At 41.9% G+C, this 15515-nt stretch overlaps 1 long non-coding RNA gene across 1 annotated transcript in view; it reads left to right on the top strand.

The window, feature by feature from the left end:
• Nucleotides 1-15515, top strand: part of LOC147008463 (uncharacterized) — a 117148-nt gene that overhangs the window by 61837 nt on the left and 39796 nt on the right. Inside the window, exons 2-3 of the long non-coding RNA XR_015053252.1 lie at nt 3946-4035; nt 10439-10514. This is a non-coding gene — a long non-coding RNA (uncharacterized LOC147008463). The remainder of the gene's footprint in view (nt 1-3945; nt 4036-10438; nt 10515-15515) is intronic.

Genomic DNA, 15515 nt, shown 5'->3' with positions numbered 1-15515 from the left:
AATATGGAGGTAATCTCGAGGAAATGCTACGGGATCGGTTAGTCTGTGGAGTAATGAATGATCGCATCCAATGCAGATTGCTGACCGAAACAACGTTGGATTTTGACAAGGCCCTGAATATAGCATCATCAATGGAATTGGCAGAAAATAACACATTGGATCTCCGTGAACATACCGGAGTAGTGCGGGATTAGGGAGCAATAAACAAGATGACAAGTTTGAATAGCCGCCAGACCCCCCGGGCTTTATGTTTTGAAGAAGGGTCCGCAGTAAAATGTGATCGCTCTGGGCAGACGGCTCATAATCAAACTAGCGAGTGTTCAGCTAGAAATGCAGACTGCTATATATGTGGCAAAAAGGGTCACTTTGCAAGAGTCTGTCATTCAAAACCCAAAGCATTCCTCGGAGCAAGAACAGCTCTCCACAGGGAACGAGCAAAAGGTCTCAATATAAGATATATCAGTTGGAGGAGGAAAATAAAGAGGACACGTACAGTCTTTTTCTTAAATCAAGCAACCAAGCGAAATCCAAACCATTGGTTGTGAGGTTGGAGGTACAAGCTAGAGAAGTACAGATGCAAATAGATACGGGGTCTTCGGTATCACTGATTAGTGAGGCTATGTTCCAGGAGAAGTGGAGGGAAGACAACCCAAACAGACACACAAACTGCCCCAGCCAGACCATACTATGCACATATACTGGTGAACCTGTGGATATTGTGGGAGAATGCAAAGTCGCTGTAAGGTATGGCACACAGAAGGCAGAGTTGACATTAATGGTGGTCAGAGGTTCAGGGCCCAGTCTGCTGGGACAGGATTGGCTCCAAGCAATCCGGTTGAATTGGCAGGAGGTGAACAACCTCAATGCCAGTGATCAATTGAGAAAACTCTTTAAGGACTATGGAGTCCTTTTCGCAATGGAGCTGGGAAAATTGAAAGGAATGGAGGTTGAGAAAGATATTGACACAAATGCAATTTCTAAGTTTGTGAAAGCCCACCCGGTACCATTTTCGCTGAGAGGGAAGGTAGATCAGTAGTTGGATCAGTTGCGAATGACTGGGATCATAGACCCTGTACAATTTTCTCGTTGGGCAGCTCCGATCGTCCTGGTTATTAAAGGAGATGGCTCAGTTTGGATATGCGGAGACCACAAGGTTACAGTCAATCCGGCAGCCAGCTCAGACGCCTACCCCATTCCGCGCATTGATGAGTTGTTCACAAAACTTTCTGGAAACTTTCTGGGGATAAACTTCACAAAGCGAGACTTGAGCCACACCTACCAGCAGTTGGTTTTGGTGAAAACACGTGAATTTGTTGCAATAAACACACATAGGGGATTTTTCAGATAGACATGCTTACCATTTGGCGTGTCAACGGCGCAATCTGTGTTCCAACGCACAATGGAAAATTTGCTGGTGGGGATTACAGGAGTCGTGGTCCACTTCGATAATTTGTTGGTAAGGGGAAATTCCATTGGCGACCATCTTTGCAACCCTAAGAGTGTCTTGAAGAAGTTGCATGATGCGGAATTGCGATTACAATGACATAAATGCGTTTTTCTTGCTGCTGAAGTCACATACCTCAGTCACAAGTTAACCGTTAACGGGATACAGCCTGCACCAAATAATGTAAAAGAACAGAAGTCCTTCTTAGGGCTACTGAACTACGATGGAAAGTTTTTGCCGGATTTAGCATCTGCACTTGAGCCTCTACATCGCCGACTACGGAAGGAGGTGCTGTGGCAATGGAAGAAGGTTCAACAAGGAGTATTCCAAAAAGCAAAGTGCTTGCTGAAATCCACACACGTTCTGACTCATTACGATGATAGCAAGAAACTAGTGGTGTCATGTGACGCCAGTCCATATAGTGTCGGAGCAGTGCTGGTGCACATAACGCCAGATGGGACACGGAGACCGATCAGGTATGCTTCATGCACGTTGAATAAGGCAGGGTGCAGATACTCGCAGCTCGATGATAAGGAAGACCTCGCAGTAATAATTGGAGTTAAGAAATTCCACATCTATCTGTATGGCCATGCCTTTCACATAAATACAGACCACAAGCCCTTGCTAGGGTTATTTAATGAAAAGTGGGCTATTCCAACAATGGCATCACCTCGAGTTCAGCTTTGGGCATTAACTCTTGTAGCCTATGATTATCATATCGTATACAAACCTGGCATGGCCAATGCCGACGCGCTGAGCCATCTTCCATGTGCACTGACTGGGCCGGATGCTCCAATTCCGGGAGAAGTGACTCTCTTGATGGACGTGATGGAGAGTTCACTGATCACCCCAACGCATGTATGGCTAATGACAGACAGGGACCCTATGTTTTCATGCGTTCGTGAATACATCACCGGGGGTTGGCCAGGCACATTGCCACAGAAATAGTTCAAACCATTCGCTAGTCATAAGCAGGAACTGAGTGTTCATGTAGGTTATGTGCTATGTGGAGCATGGGTGGTACTGCCACTCCAATGCCGACATTAGATGGTTGACATGTTGCACGAGGGCCACCCAGGTATTGTAAGGATTAATGCTTTGGCACGAAGCTACATGTGGTGGCCATGAATGGATATTGACTTGGAGCAAAGAGTTAAAGGATGTCATGAATGTCAGGCATTCCAGAAACTTCCTTCCAAAGCACCGCTGCATCCTTGGGAGTACCCAAGTAAACCATGGTCACGCATACATGTAGACTATGCAGGTCCAGTCGAAGGGAAGATGCTATTCATTCTGGTCGATGCATACTCAAAGTGGATTGAAGTATATGTCACTTCAAAAATGACGAATGAAGTCACGATTGACGAATTGCGAGAAGCGTTTGCTGCACACGGCATACCTCAAACTATTGTGTCGGACAATGGGCCATGTTTCCCGAGTGAAGAGTTTGCAAAGTTCATGAAAATGAACAGTTCGACACATCAGCAGTGCTCCATACCATCCAGCGACAAACGGGTTAGCGGAACGTGCGGCGCAAACTGTGAAATCGGCACTGCATAAAATGAGTGGTCCCTTGAACACTAGCGTGTTGCAATTTCTCTTGAGTTATCACACAACACTGCCGTCCACAACGACACAAACACCGGCAGAGATGCTCATGAACAGGAAGCTCCTCCGTACACGTATAAAACGGTTGTACCCAACATCAACACCACGGTTGAGCATAAACAGTTGTCACAAAAATTAACTCATGATTCGCGGACAATTCAGGAGTTTGAAATTGGACAATATGTTTCAGTTCAAAATAACAGCTCGGGCGACAAGTGGGTACCTGGTTACATCGCTAAGCGCATGGGTCACCTGTTTCATATACTGTGGAAGTGTCAACTGGAGGTATGCAGCAGATGTGGAAGCGACATGCCGACCACATCAAACACTGAGCTTCGACGTTGTCATTGAAAGTCATCAGCGCTGTTGATTTTTTCAGCAGAAGTGGAAGAAGCTCACGAACATCAGGGGAGTGACACACAGGTACCTGAGAAGAGCAACGTTGCAGTGGATGACAGTGAGGGCCCCAAGGCCGACATTGTTCCGGAGCCCGTCAGGAGGCGTTACCCACAAAGAGATCGAAAACCAAAACAACCAGATTGCTGTGGCTGTAAAAACAATTAAAGGCCAAGCATACAATGTACAAAGACTGAAGTATTCATTTCTCTCATTGACATATTGTGTTGTGTACTGCAATATTCACATATTGTGTACGACGTGAGTACGTAAGCCATGGGCATTTCTGGAGAATTTAGGATGACACTTGTTCTTGTGGGGGGTTAAAAGGGTGGTAATTGTCTGAGGAGGAGGATGTGTGGTGTATTGCTATGTTGCATCTGTACATGTGTGGACAGGCCTGGTGTGCGATGGTTGGATTTTAAATTTGTTGGACCATGGCGGCGTTCTGGTAACCGGTGTTTCTCTTTGCCTCTTAACATACGTTTCGGTTCTAGGATAACTGGACAAAGAGAAACCATCGCAGAGCAATAAAGGACCGGAGTCAGAAACCGAACGTCTCAGATGTCTTTTCTACCACGCTGAAGGTACTCTAATTAGTGCATCTGTGCGGGATGGATTGGGACCATGGAAAGTTCAATGTGTCCACCATATTTGACTACATAATAAATAGATAGTCTCTTAACCTTAATGTTATCTGAGCTATTTTTTTTTTTTTTTGCTTGCATCATTCCAGCCAACGGGGGACAGATGGTAGGCAGAAGGAGGGCAGGAGGTTACCCTGGACGTATGGCATCCAATTAAATCCAGGCACTTCACAGTGCTGTTAATTCCAGCTGTTAAAGACATTACTTTTGCCAAACTCACCCATAAATGATAATGTATTTTTCATTGTTGGCTTCTGTTTTTTGTTGTTGCAGTTTTCATCTTCTCATCATTGGAACTCAAGCTTTCATAAATGTATTTGTTGGTGGGTTTTCCCATTTGCTCAACTAACTAGTCTGTGATCGGTTTGATCATATCCAAATCCAACCTTAGATCAATCATAACAAAATGGTAAAACCTATGTAATGCAATTGTAGGTTTTGGCAAACAAGGAGATCTCATGAGACAGCCGGTAATCAGAGAGCATACATAATGCAGCATTATGGGTAAATAAATTGCTCTCAACCTACCACCAAGCAACGACTTGAAAGCAATATTTGCCTGTAACGCATTGACGCGTGTGATTAACAGTTCAACGAAAAACGTTACAAATGGAACTTCTTATTTTGAACAATTTTAAATTTGATTGCTCCAACTTGCCTTTTAATTGCATCCCTCTTGAGATGCGACATAATCTCACCATTTCACTCTTGTATCTTAAACACACTTACGCTTAATGTTGGAGAATCAACCAAATTTTCGTGAGTTTCATCCATGGGTCGACTGGCTGAATGATACTGCCTTAATATGTCATGACATTCTGCATTAAGCAGCAAAAAAAAAACATCATATTAAACAGCTCTTAAAGCTTTGTCCATTTGTATGCGATTGCCCTTGGGGAAATGATGCTTGCACATTCAGATAAAAAGTGTTGCAGGTATAAACGACACAGAGAATTCTAGCTGGATAACGTTTTAATATTTGTAATGCACGTGTGGATGAAGGAACAGCTGTTTGTGCTTTACCATTTGGGATGGTTGTGTCGTTCATGCTGCAACAAGATGTTTGTTTTTGAAATTCACCTTAATCCTGCGAGATTAGAGGGGTAGCATATCTGGGACAGAGAAGCTTCCCAGCTGGTGATTGGTATTCTCCCACGCTGACAGCAGTATTCTTTGCTAATGGCATCAAGAGCTCCTTCCTGCTGCTACCACTCGTCTGGCAACTTCTCGATTTTTCTCTTCCAAATTATTAGATTGTTTGTTTTTTTAATCCCAAATGCTTGTCCATCAAGTTTTTTTTTTCCTTGGAAACGAAATTCGGTGCTTCAGTTGGTTGTTCTTGTCGGCTAACCCCCGCTCTAGCAGGGAAAATGGCTTTAAAAATGCCTGCTGTTGTTGTTGTTGTTGTTGTTTTAGTTGGCTGTCATTCTCTGTGATGCAACTAAATTTGGAAATCAAAACAAAAGAGAAGGCAAAATATTTATGACATCATTTCCCGAATCTGTGATGAATGGTGCAAAGATGCTGCCATCCATGGTCTTCTTGCGATGGAAAGGTCGCATTGTCCCAAATTCGGCCTGAGGCTGTCGGGGTGTCATTGTCTGTCTGTCTGTGTCTGTGTAAGACGTTTCACCTGGTTTCGTGATATCCTCATCCCAAAGTGTGTATTAATCTACATAAACCCGAGAACCCTCATGAGAATGTATCGAGTAAACCTCATATTCATGATGTCGCCATCCTCTGTTCCATGAAAAAGAATAACAATTTTTAAATCTATTTATCCTCTGCCTGAATTATACATGTATTATAATTTATCCACCTTATTAGGCCGTCCTTCCCCCTTCCACCCCCCACGCAGCAGGAGACAAGGTTTTTACAAGTGGTGCGTGCGCGCGTGTGTGTGTGTGTGTGTGTGTGTGTGTGTGTGTGTGTGTGTGTGTGTGTGTGTGTGTGTGTGTGTGTGTGTGTGTGTGTGTGTGTGTGTGTGTGTGTGTGTGTGTGTGTGTGTGTGTGTGTGTGTGTGTGTGTGTGTGTGTGTGTGTGTGTGTGTGTGTGTGTGTTCAGGCCATAACGTTTTTACCATCTGAGCTTTTGTCACCAAATTTTCAACACACCCTCATTATGAGAAGATGGAAAAACAATCATACAAAATTGGGTTAAAATGTGAAAAGCAAAGCAATAGTGACTCTCAACAGTCCTTATAAGCCCCACTGTGGCACATCAAGAGTGAGATGACCCGCTTTTTACATTCGTTTCCGTGTTTCTGTATTTATTTACCACCAGCAAATACAACCAATCGCTTCACTGACGGGAATTTTAGGACGGAGGACGGGGGGATGGGAGGGAGAGGAGCGAGGAGTGGTGAGGGAGTGAGGAAAGGGAGCTGGGAATTGGAGGAGAGTGAGGAAGAGGCGGAGGGGAGAGAATGAGACCTCATCACATGTCACTATGCACTCCAGGAGGGAGGAGGGAGCGAGGAGGATTGGGGAGAGAGGGGTTAGTGGGGAGGAGGAAAGGGGTGTTCGAGACATGTGTTTGATAGGCGGACTTGAGAGAAAGTAGGAGGAGGGAGAATGGTCCCCTTCTGCTGGCATTAGTACAGGATTGAACGTAATTGGGTAGATTAAAACAGCACGTTCAAACGGGTCATACTAAACAATGCACAGACACCGCCCAGAGACATCTGTGGGGGATGTAAGGACTTTGTGAGGAGGTAAGCATGAAGGAAGGGAAGGAAGGGCATTCTCCTTCAATTGTCGAAAAAACTGTGCCAGTGTTTGTACCTTTATTTAATTTCCACACATCCAATAAGCTCCAGAATCTCTTAACGTGATACAAATTGTAGAATTGGTCCGAGCAGCAGTTCTGACTGCTGAAGGAAAAAAATCTTTCATTTGTTCACTTCGCACATTCTTTGACACCCCTTCCTTTCCTCCACCTCCGGAGAGTTGTATGGTGGTGGAAGGGATTTGGAGGAGAATAGCGTGAGAGGAGGGGAATGGAAGATAGTGTGGTGGGAGGGAAGGCAGCATGAAGGGAGGGGAAGGCAGCATGAGAAGATGGGAGGCAGCATGAGTAGGTGGGAGGCAGCATGAGGGGGTGGGAGGCAGCATGAGGGGGTGGGAGGCAGCATGACAGGGTGGGAGGCAGCATGAGGGAAGGGAGGGAAGGCATCATAAAGGAGGTAGTGTACCAGGGCATCACTGTGGCAATAAAACATGCCCAAACAGCAACATTATATTTTTAACCGCGATGTTCTATAAAAAAAAAACCGGGCGAGAGCATTTAAAAATTAAAACCCACACTGTCTACCTGGTAAAGGTCTGCCTGCATGCATGCCCCCCTCCACCCCCCAAAAATACGCATTCTTCCAACCTCCACGTGGTCCATGCTAACCGTGCACATACACCGGTGATAATCTCATCCTTTCACTCACACACGTATGCATGGATTTCCCCACACCCGCACTGCATGGTGGCACGTCTCACATGGCTTTGATTCCACAGCATGTCCACTCCCCACGTGGCTTCAGCGTTGCATCATGCCCGCTTCCCATGTACAGAAACACATGATTTGTGAGACGGCCACATAACCTCCTCCACAGCACTATGCATCATGGACCTGGATTGGAGTTTGAGTTTGGACTACATGCCTGAAAAACTTGTGCACCACACACATGTAACCAAGCATCAGGCATGCACACACCCCAATATATATATATATATATATATATATATATATATATATATATATATATATATATATATATATATTTATATTCATATACATATATATATATATGTATATGAATATAAATATATATATATATATATATATTTCTATTCATATACATATATATATATATATATATATATATATATATATATATATATATATATATATATATATATATATATATATATACACACACACACACACACACACACACACACACACACACACACACACATACATATACAGTCATTTGTACCCAGTTGTACCTTGTCCATTCCTCTTCAGTTTTCAGCAACTGCCGACTGACCATATTGCAGCAATTATTATCATATTTATATTAATATTTTGTCACGAAAGCAGATCGCACAAATGGTGAAAAAGCAAACTGTGTACGTAATGACCAAAAAAAGGACCCTTGTGGACTGTATTTCCATGGCTTGCGAAATCAGGTTTTGGTCATACAGGTAAATACTCACGACCAAGTACGACCAATGGAGCAAGGTGTGGAGCTCAATGAAGTTACACTTTTTGCGCATTCCTTAATCTTTTCTTCACTAAATACAATCGTCCAAACAGGAGAATAAGTTAAGCATAATGCTTTGTTTAAATAATTACATTTAGTTGTATAAATGGCTAATTTGTTTAAAATATATATTCAGATTTCACTCTAGATTTTGACATTTATTTAGCCCACAAGATACGATTCCCAAATCCAATATATTAGTTTCATTATCTACTTTAATTAGTCTGTGAGAGTAGGTGGTGTTTCCAAATCAAGGCATCTGTGATAATGCCAAACAAAATGGCAAATTAAGACCCCAGCTAGCTGACAGAGGGCTGACCAAGGATGACGCCTTGATAAAGGATAATTAAATAAGGCCATTAATTATCTTCAAAATGGGTGTTTTAATTTACTCAAACACACAATTTTCATTCATGAATTTCTTTGGAGTTCTCTTCATATGCAGGAAAAGTTTGGGGCACCGAGGTTTCAGGGTTTTGTAGTTATGGAGGGAGACACACGCATACTGACTGTGACTCACTGACACACTGGCACACTGCCATGTATTCGTATAAATTGAGTTTCAGTGTGTCTGTCTAGGCCATAACATTTTTACCATTTGAGCTTTTGTCATCAAACCTTCAACAATCCGTTATTATTAGAACCAGCAAGTTGCCCATGCCCACAAAGGATTATAAGCAGGGTAGAGATGGAGATGGAGGTGGAGAAAATGTAGACGGCATCGTCTGTCATCGAGCCGGCAAGGTCTTGGGAGCAACAATTCGCATTTATTGCCACATTGGATGCAAATAAAATGATCTAATGGCAGTGGGGTGCTCCATTTGAAACTAATTGTTGGATAGATGTAGCTTTTGGATGCCTAGAGTCTGTATTATAAATTAGTATTGGTGTCAAAGCCAGTGGCCAATTGTAAATTCATCGTAGTAAGTAGGATACGGAGAACACTAATTTTTAAAATGTACAATTTTTTTTTTAACTGTCGTTTTTGTCAAGTTTAGTTTACAAAGCGGATGCGGATGGGCTTTACATTTTGTGATGCTTTCCCATTGAATTTGGAATTGCTGTATTCTAATGATACAAATTATGTTGATCATGCGATGTGACATGTAATTCCTGCAGCCCTATTTAAGCTATGGGAGCAACGCTATTGCAAACAATGGGAGTACGATGAACAGTTGATGTAATTTTAATCTGCAGAAAAGAGATATTTTTTAGGCACATCTGTATCATCAATCATCAGAGTGCATTATTAATTGCACTGCCAAGGGAAAGTGTTTAGAAAGAGAGACAGCTGTGACACCAAAATTGAATGCCAAATGACTCGCCCCCACACTGTCCTGCCTGGGTTCAAATCTCGGTCCAGCTATAAAACTCACCCCGTTGTTTTACAGCCAGGGTGATTCATCAATGTGCGTGTGCCATCCATACCATACATTAAATGGATCATCCCTTCTGCTGGCATTAGTTGGTGGGAGTTAAAGATCCCACAATGTCCTTTGTTAAGAGTAGGCGAGCTATCATCGGCACCATGGCGAAATTTCAAATTCTTGCCCTGACTTCCTGGTTCAGAATGGCCACCCAACCAAAATCTTAACCTATTAAATGCTTCGACAGCACCAACCCTCTGAATAGAACACGGTACACGATGATGATGGATGCCAAAGGAGAAAGTTGTTAAAAAGGCTTCAAGAGTCCAATTACTATCCAAATGTAACTTGAAATGTGAAATAATATGGCAAATTTTGGTAGTGAATCCAATATTGTGATTATTTGGAAGACCTTTGGAAAATGTGCCAAAAATAAGCTTCTTCTTCTCTTCTTCTGCTTCTTCTTCTACTTCTTCTTCTTGTTCTTCTGATAACACAGGTCTGCAACCAAAAAATTGTTTCATATTTATTGAGTGAATTTGATCAATTTTTACCTGCTGATTTCAAAAATGACAAATAAATTATCCTATCACGTATAGTTTCTTCACAAAATCGATCATTGCGTTTTACCAGTGTGCCCGAGTTTGATTATTGTGTTTTACTATTTTATCCAAATGTAATATCCCATTTCTCTAATCCCATTACTTTTTCTTTACAGATCTGTACATAATTGGAAACAATAATGGCTTCTGGAGGATGTGCAACCAGCCTGGACAAGTTTTGTTACATTTGTGGTGAGTTTATGACTAGGAAACGTCAGAGATACATTACTTACTTTGTTAAAAAATCTTAATATGCCTACTTTGGTGTGAAATTAGGAGACCAAGATAAGACATGGGCTCCTCATAAGGTCTGCTCAATTTGTGTTGAAGAACTAAGACAATGGACAAAATGTACAAAGAAATCTTTTCGTTTTGGGGTTCCAATGATATTGAGAGAGCCTAAAAATCACAGTGATGACTGCTACTTTTGCTCACATAAGGTACAAGGACACAATTCAAAGAGTGTGAAAAACATTGTTTATCCAAACCTCCTATCTGCATTGCGACCTGTTGCCCATGGACCAGATGTTCCAGTCCCATCACCACCAGGAAACCTTGAAGACATACACTTAAGTTCTGAGTCAGAAAGCAGAAATAGCAATGATGATGTGGACTTCAATAGTGGTAAAAGTGAAGAACCTCAACTATTCAACCAGTGTGAATAAAATGATCTAGTGAGGGACTTGGGACTTGCAAAGGTGTCAGCAGAGCTTTTAGGCTCCAGACTTAAATCCAAGAGTATTTTAGCTCCTGGTGCATCATTCTCTTGGTACCGTAACCGAGAAAAAGTGTTTGTTCCGTATTTTGCTCAAGAAAATGATTTGGTTTATTTTACAGATCCATCAGGACTAATAGAAACGTTTGGCATAAGTTACAGCCCTGATGAATGGAGACTCTTTATTGACTCTTCAAAGAGAAGTCTTAAAGCAGTTCTTTTGCATAATGGTAATAAATATGCTTCCATCCCTGTTGGACACTCAGTGATCATGAAGGAGACACATGAAAATTTGGTGTTACTCTTAAACATGATTAAATACAAAGATCACAACTGGATGATTTGCGGTGACTTGAAGATAATTTGCATGTTACTTGGACAACAGTCAGGCTATACAAAATTTCCTTGTTTCTTCTGTGATAGTAGTGGGATAGTAGAGCCAGGGACCTCCATTGGTCTCAAAAACAATGGCCAAGTAGGGATACGCTTACACCAGGGACAAAGAACATCCTTCAAGAAAGCTTGGTGAATCCAAAAAGGGTTATTTTGCCTCCTCCACATATAAAACTTGGCCTGATGAAGCAATTTGCAAAAGCTTTACCACAGGATGCAGAACGCTTCAAGTATTTGCACAGTAAGTTTCCTGCTCTATCAGATGCCAAGGTTAAAGAGGGTGTATTTGTTGGACCAGATATAAGAAAACTCGTCAAGGATGAAAATTTTGAAAACTCTCTTAGTGATCCTGAAAAAAATGCATGGATTAGTTTGAAAGACGTGATGAAGAACTTCTTGGGTAATGACAAGGATCCAAACTACAAAGACATCGTGGGAAGAATGCTAGAAAAGTTTGAGGCTTTAGGATGTAAAATGAGCGTTAAAGTTCATTTCCTACATGCCCATTTGGATTACTTTCCGGAAAATCTAGGGGATGTGAGTGAAGAACAAGGGGAAAGGTTTCATCAAGATATGAAGGAGATGAAAGAAGATATCAGGGAAGATGGAATGTCAGTATGATAGCTGACTACTGCTGGATGTTGCATCGTGAAAGTCCACCAAATGCTCACAAACGAAAAAGTTCCAGGTGTAGTTTTCAAGTGAGAAAGAAGAGATTTTGAGGTGCTGAACCTAAAAAAAATGATTGGAGCACTTGTAAAGAATCTATTGCCTTACTTTTTAATTGCATTTGTGCCATTTCTTTTTGCTAAATAGAGTACCAAATTTATTTTTATTCGTTTCATTTTGTCTTACCATATGGGAATTTACCTAAAATTCTTGTATATTTCATCATCAATTTGTAAGAAAACCTTACGTGATGGAGAAAAACTGTTTTGATATTTCAAATTAGCACCCCAAAAATATATAAAGTAACAAAATTATCAAAACAATTTTTAAAAAGTTCCATTTTGCAGACCTGTGTAATGAACCAGTCTGTCGTAGCACATTATACGTTTTTGACAATATGGCAATTATGTGCATACATGGGGATTTAGAGCTGCACATTCTACACGCATAATATTTTTTAAAACAATTAATTATTTGGTTTTGATACCCTACCTGTCGAATTTGAATGAGATTTGAGCTTTTATATGATTATGTATGAGATGGCAGAATGGCTTAGAGGTACGCACACCTGCGTCGAAGCTGTCCAGCCTAGATTTGAATCCCGTCCCAGCTAAAAACTGTCATCCCAGTGTTTTACAGGCAGGGAGGTTCATCAATGTGTGCCGTCCCTCAGATGGATGTTAAACTCATGGCGTGCTCTGTCGTGTTAATGGACTTCAAAGATCCCACAGTGGCCTTTGCAAAGAAAAGGCGATAAAGGCAGATTAAGATTTTTTGGGGGCCCTGAGCACAAAAAATATTTTGCCCCAAAACGCCCAAAAAAGAGGGCTCCATGTTATTTTCATCAAAAAAGCCCCAAAGAAGAGGACTCGGTGTTATTTTCACCCAAAAAGGCCCCTCAAAAAGAGGTCTCCATGTTATTTTCATCAAAAAGCCCCAAAGAAGAGGACTCGGTGTTATTTTCACCCAAAAAGGCCCTCCAAAAAGAGGGCTCCATGTTATTTTCATCAAAAAAGCCCCAAAGAAGAGGACTCCGTGTTATTTTCACCCAAAAGGCCTGACAAAAAGAGGACTCCATGTTATTTTCATCAAAAAAGCCTCAAAGAAGAGGACTCGGTGTTATTTTCACCCAAAATGGCCCCCAAAAAAGTACTCCATGTTATTTTCATCAAAAAAGCCCCAAAGAAGAGGACTCGGTATTATTTTCACCCAAAAAGGCCCCCAAATTAGGACTCCATGTTATTTTCATCAAAAAAGCCCCAAAGAAGAGGACTCGGTGTTATTTTCACCCAAAAATGCCACCCAAAAAAGAGGACTCCATGTTATTTTCATCAAAAAAGCCCCAAAGTTGAGGACTCGGTGTTATTTTCACCCAAAAAGGCCCCTCAAAAAGAGGTCTCCATGTTATTTTCATCAAAAAAGCCCCAAAAAGAGGACTCCGTGTTATTGTCACACTCGCTTGGTCTATGTTGCTTTAGACTCGACTGCAAAGAATCCAGAGGAATTCCCATGTTTTATTACCTTTTCCCCCTTGAAAAAAAGATGCCATATCAATGTGTTATATTACCTATTCAGCTTGCCAAGCCGGCCGTTCCTTATCAACCGTTTCGTTGGAGTGCTTGCTTGAGTGCTTAAGTCACATTGCCAGCCATGTCTACCAATAGGCAATGCGACATTGGGTGTGTGGACCATGTGAGACCTAATTGCCCGAACTTGCGTCTGCAGTGACCGAGCAACCCATCGGGCGACAGAGTTATCCGTGACCCGTCGGATTCAGGATCGGAGGTCATGGAGTAGGCCCGGGGAGCTACCTCATGATAGCCCTCATGATGGTAACCTCATGGCAACTATATATATATATATATATATATATATATATATATATATATATATATATATATATATATAAACACATACAATACATACAGTATGTATATAACAAGACCCGTTCACGTCTCACCCATAATTGGAGGGAATAACCAATCAGCTGTCACCTAATCAATTACCCAGGTGGCTAGAATTATCAAATAAATTAACTCCTCCCCATGCTCTTCCAGCCGAAGAAAGCTAAATAAAGCAACCAAGAAAAGCTATGGCAGGTTTCTGCAGGGTGCATGTGGTCCATCAGCAGCCTGCCTCTGGTGGGTGAAACTTCCAAAATCCACATTCACTGCTCACCTCTACTCATTCGTTCCTATTTTTTCCGGCCTGTGGAACCAACTTCCGCATTTTCGTCAGTCTCGTTCTTCTCTCCAGATCCTCAAGACAGCTGTTCACCACCATCTCAGATCATCCCCCATCCAAAACCATGGTATTTTGTACCCCCCCTTCCCCCCGTTAAACCACCCTGACATAACCGCCCCCAAAATATCTAGTTATTTTTCTCTTCCTGAGAGTTTGTTATGTATCCATCTTGTATCTTGTCTACCCCATGTATCCGACACCACCCCTCATTCCTACCAACATCCCTTGTTTGTCCGTCTCCATCTACATTGTCCCTTGACTATACTATTGGCATCCCCCCACCCCCACCCCCCTCTTTTTCTGCTGCTACTTTTTTCTGTTGTGGCCTGATCCATTCTGTGTTCTATCTGTTCCACAAACCTTAACTCTGTATGCAAATAAATAAATAAATAAAAACCTCGAAAGCTGGACTGAAGCCAAAATCCCCAAGCTACACTGAAGACAATGCAGTTTCTATTTTTTTTTTTTTTTTTTTTTTTTTTTTACTGAGCACTGTTTTGCGAATCACACTCCCAAAAACGGGATTTCAAACTGTCAAACAAAGTAATATCAGCATAAAATATTTCCTATATCAGCACTGTTATTGCAATAAGACCTCTCTCTCACTCTCACTCTCTCTCTCTCTCGTACACTGGTGCTCATTTTGTCGACCTCGGTAGGATGACAGGCTGAGTCAACCTCCTGGTGTATTTTAATTCAGCGGCCAACAGGGCTTGAACTCAGGACCCTAGGATCCCAATTCCCAAGCCACCACCCTAACCACTAAGCCAACACCAGGCTTAGACACCCACTGTTGAATCCGGTTATAACTGAGTGGGTGTAAGAAATGTTAGAGTACTGAGGAGGCTGCGGCTTGTTTTCACGACTTCATTCCTCTGGAATCCTCACTGATTTCATTTCGTTTGCAGCTTGTACTAATTCTCAGTCTTGGAATGAGGCTTTGCACCGATAGACGAAGCTATGAGCAGTGTCTGACAAAGACAGGACATTTTACATGAGAAAGGAGATGATTGCGAGGGAACCTGATGGAGATGGTTAAGATAATGAAGGGTATTGACAAAATAAGTGCAAAATTGTTTCAGCAGAATGTACACTACAATACAAGGGGCACAGTTTAAGAGCAAAGATGAGGATACTTAGGAAGGAAGTAAGGCAGGAGTCTTTCACTCAGA

The sequence above is a fragment of the Eptatretus burgeri genome, chromosome 18 (genome assembly GCF_056783735.1).
Source record: "Eptatretus burgeri isolate ZD-2024b chromosome 18, Ebu_testis_v1, whole genome shotgun sequence".
Lineage (NCBI taxonomy): Eukaryota > Metazoa > Chordata > Myxini > Myxiniformes > Myxinidae > Eptatretus > Eptatretus burgeri.
This window is presented reverse-complemented; position numbering and strand designations above follow the sequence as displayed.